Here is a 4,128-nt window from a genome sequence, read left to right as displayed (position 1 = left end):
CATTTTCTCAAAGGCAGAGCAGGATACCTAGGGCTCGGTTCACACCTGTCACCATTTCTAGCCACTGGGGGGCCATAAGCGGGCTGGGTGAACATTAGTAATGTTAAAAAACCTCCTAGAGTGACATTTTCATGCCATGGGACATTTAAAGTTCATGACAGCGTCATGTCACTAAATACCTTCCAGTAAAGTGTAACCCTTTTGTTGTTTCCAGTACTTCTCTGGTCAGAGACTTCATCTGGTCAAGGGAAAATTGTACAGCTTCTTGTGACTTCTATCTCCACTGTGCAGTTGTTAAGACAAGAAAAGAAGAAGAAGAAGAAGATGATATAAGAACAGTCCATTTACGTCTATATTCTCTGAGTATTTTGCATCTATTACACCATTTAGTGGTAGAAACTGCTGTTTTGGATACAAACCCTCTAAAAAAAATGACCCACTTAAAAAAATACAGAGCCACTGAACACCAGTTGAAAATCCTTTTTTTGTTTTGTTCACATTCTCACATTGCTCCAGTAATGTCCAAGTGTACTCCAGGGTTTGTCAGTTCACGGTGATATCACTGTGGTTACGGGTGCTATAGTCTCCCATTGTCAGACCTCCCCCCACAGCGCTGCAAAGACGCTCTGACTAGTCCAGACAGCGTTCCGGGATGGGACAAAAACATCCTCTGGTGTATTAGCATTTCTATAAACCAATCAAATTTGTCTTGGGTGCTGTGAAGCGCCAGACGGGGCCACCGTGCTGCGGAAAAACAGCCTCGGGACAGAACTTGTTTTGGTGGAACATGGGGACAATGGGGCCTAACGCTAGGCACACACTTGTAATGGTTGTCCATGTCCTTCTTTGATAGAGGCTATATTACATGTGGGAAACATGCAGTAGTGTATTGTTGTTTTTCCCATATTGATAAAGTATACAGCTTTGTTATCAGTGGCCTGGATTGGTATCACGTGTATGGTCTGATGTTGGTGTATTATTTCCTTTTATTTTGAAATGCTTTTCTAATGTATGCTTCTGTAAAAAAGACACTAGGTGGTGACGTAAAAAAATCCTCAGCTGATCGATTGGGCGAGAGAATGACGGAAAGAAGCGGTCGGGTTTAGAGGGCGCAGCATGGCAAGTTTTCCAGGAGACACCAGCCTCTGGATTAAATATATTTTCCGGTGGATTACAGAACTGGGATGACTCCTTGGTACTATGGCGGCGACCCTGGTGCTGAACGGACCGTGGCGGGGTTGCGTAAGTTGTCCGTGTGGACAGTTATTAACTGCGGCTTCTCACCACGCTTCTCCGGCCATGTTTTGTTTTGTTTGTTTGTTTGCTACTCTGGATCCGGACTATTTAAGTTTATTGAATGACATTTGTTTTGTTGGGACGTTGGGGTGTTTTCGGGGAAACGTGTTTAAATGTGTGGGATACTTTGAGTGCTTTAACGTGTATGTACGGAGGGGGTGTGTCCGATCTTTAATAAGTTGTGTCATTAATACACGCAGTTACACTTATATTCTATGGTCTTCTTTTTATTTTATTAGCATGGTTAAAGGCAATTAGGGTGTTTGTAGGGTTGAGGGTTTATTCAGGTGTTGTGTAATTAAAGTAGGCAGGACTAGATTATAGCCGAGCACTGCGAGGCCTGATCGGGCGCCCGGCTGTTCACACACATTTCTCTGCATTTCACTTCTCCACGCTACAGAACGTATTTAATTAAACATAAATAAATTTATAACCTCATTAAATCATAATGTAATGTGTTCATCGCAACTATATATGCAACTTTACACGTGTGGCCCGCCACAGTAATGGCTGCAGTCTATGTCTGTCTCTCCCTCTGCCTGATTGACTGTCTTGCTCTAGTCACAGCTGAGAAGCCAAGACAGCCAAAGTCACCATAGACCCGGGTGTTTTTACTTTGAAATATGTTTTATTTTGTAAAGGCTTCTGTGGCGTTCCTGTGTTTTATGACCTACTGATGACCGACCTGGCTTGACAGATTCCAGGAGTTGCTGAAATGGTCGCTGGCGCGGGCCGGAGTGGCCCAGAGTGGGCTGGCGTAGGGGCTCTGCTCCTGATTGCAGCCTGGAAGAACAGACAGATGGGGTTACATGGGCGCCAAAATCCAAAATGGATCCGCTTTATTGCGGTGTGTGGCGCTTCTGCAGCCAGAATGTCCCGAGCATGACATATGTTAGGGGCATTTCCTTCGTAAGAAAACATTTCAAAAGCTTTCTGATTTGTACATCCAACCTGCAATAACTGATGTTGTGAACACAACATTGATATGTCATCACCTTTTAAATTAATATGGCACCCTTGTCAGCAATGAATTGCTTATTCACACATCCAGCAGTTACAAGAAACATTTGAATCCATTTGGAGTCATGTTTGTGTCCATCGGATGAATGTTAGTCCACTATTCTTTCTCTTTTAGATCTAGTTGGGTCTCCACCAACTACTAAGGGACATGTCTGTCTCTTTATCTGCTAAAAGCTCCACTACGCTCCCCAGCTAGTCTCTTAACTGTGTCTGTCTGCTGCTTTGTTGCGGAGCAGGTAGGGTACAGTGATTTTTTTGAGTTTTTTCTCTGAAAACCGCAGCCTCCTGCCACTGAAAACAATGTTCTGTCCCATGAGAGTCAACCAAAAAAATAAAGTTGTGGGCCGGACAGCTAAACAATGAGCTGTAACTCCCCTAAAAGCTTTGTAAAGTCAAAGGGAGCTGCAGATTGTGGTGATAATTCCCTAAATGATCACGACTACAAGTGACATTAAAAAATATACATTAAAGCTGCTTTAAATACTAGATTGTACACATCCATGTTTGATGGCTAGCACCTTTTTCCCTGCCTTTGCTGACACATTACATCGGCTTACTGGTGCGTCACTCACCACCAGCAACTGTCAATATAATAGCGTGAAACCATAAGTAGGATGTGCTCCATAGCACTATTAGTGGTCAAAAAGTCAACAGAGTACCTTTTAAATGATGCGTTAAATGGATCTAAATCTTCAATTTAACTGTAGTTTTCAAACAATGTCTTTGAACAAATGAATTCAAGTGTTTCACAAGTAAAATCACTGAACCAAGCAGATATTTACATGTGATAACCAAAATTGTTTCAAATGGACAAAAAATGTATTGCTCATAAACTCATTTAATGTTGCTCTGAAAATGCGACCAAAAATTTGCAACTTACTTTTTTCAAATGTGATGGCGTTGTAGTCGGCACATTCAAAATAAAAACAAAATAGAAGACTTGGTTAGGAACTGCGCAGCTTTCCAGGACTAAATGCAAAATCCTGAGCACACACCATTGGGAGGAAGCCAGTGAAAACAGCAGGAAACAGCGCACTTCCCTAACTCATGTGACAATGGTATACAGAGATGTGATTGGAAAACGCCTCCTATCGTCATGGTTGCAGGAAACTGGTGGAGGATGTCTTTTTTTTTTTTTTAAGGACTACATTTTGGGATTGCGTTTGGGTCTGAACTACACACGTGAGCCCACACACAAACTCAGAGGACGGCTCTGCTGAAAGAGACACTTTTTATTGTGTCAGACAAGAATCCCTGCTACATAATACTAGTGCACATCATCCATCCATGTAGGATAAATAAAAAGCACATTATCACACGTCATACAAGCCGGAACATTAGGATGAAAGTCAAAAACCTGAGGCCTCCCCCCTTAAAAAAAGGGATTTTTAAAAGTTTATTTTTTACTTTTTTGGATCACAGATCCACAGAGCCACATATACACAGCCTGACCTTTGTATCCAAGCTTTGTCTGGGGAAAAAAAATCTGTTTCAAAGTGAAAGGGAATCAGGGATTTCAGTGCCACCGAAGCAGCCCACATTAGTCCCGGCTGTGCCAGTGGAGGTCAACAGATGCAGAGAGATGGTTGCTGCAGTGAAAGGCTGGCCGCTATCTGATTGAGCCAGTATTCAGGAGACGCACGGGCACAAAAAGAGGCCCGCCGCGACGCAAGTGCAGCTCTCATTTATCTGTCTAATAAGTTTGGATGGCGGGCCAAGCCAAAAGGGAGAAACTCTTAGCTCGCACTCAATATCCCTGCCTGGCACCCTCACAATCCTCCCATATTGAGGAAGAGAGCTATATTAAAAGAT

At 42.9% G+C, this 4,128-nt stretch overlaps 1 protein-coding gene across 2 annotated transcripts in view; it reads right to left on the bottom strand.

Annotated features, from left to right (window-relative positions):
* Window positions 1–3,359, bottom strand: part of LOC116704163 (proline-rich receptor-like protein kinase PERK1) — a 29,080-nt gene extending 25,721 nt beyond the window's left edge. Inside the window, exons 1-2 of one of the 2 annotated variants that reach the window (XM_032539439.1) lie at window positions 3,197–3,359; window positions 1,982–2,079 (exon numbers count right to left, since the gene is read on the bottom strand). The gene's annotated coding sequence lies outside the window, so the exon portion shown is untranslated. The remainder of the gene's footprint in view (window positions 1–1,981; window positions 2,080–3,196) is intronic. The other variant, XM_032539440.1, reaches the window with a different exon arrangement.
* Window positions 3,360–4,128: the final 769 nt, after the last annotated feature.

The sequence above is a fragment of the Etheostoma spectabile genome, chromosome 16 (assembly GCF_008692095.1).
Source record: "Etheostoma spectabile isolate EspeVRDwgs_2016 chromosome 16, UIUC_Espe_1.0, whole genome shotgun sequence".
Taxonomy (NCBI): domain Eukaryota; kingdom Metazoa; phylum Chordata; class Actinopteri; order Perciformes; family Percidae; genus Etheostoma; species Etheostoma spectabile.
Note: the sequence above shows the minus strand (reverse complement) of the source record. Positions and strands in the feature narration are given on the sequence as shown.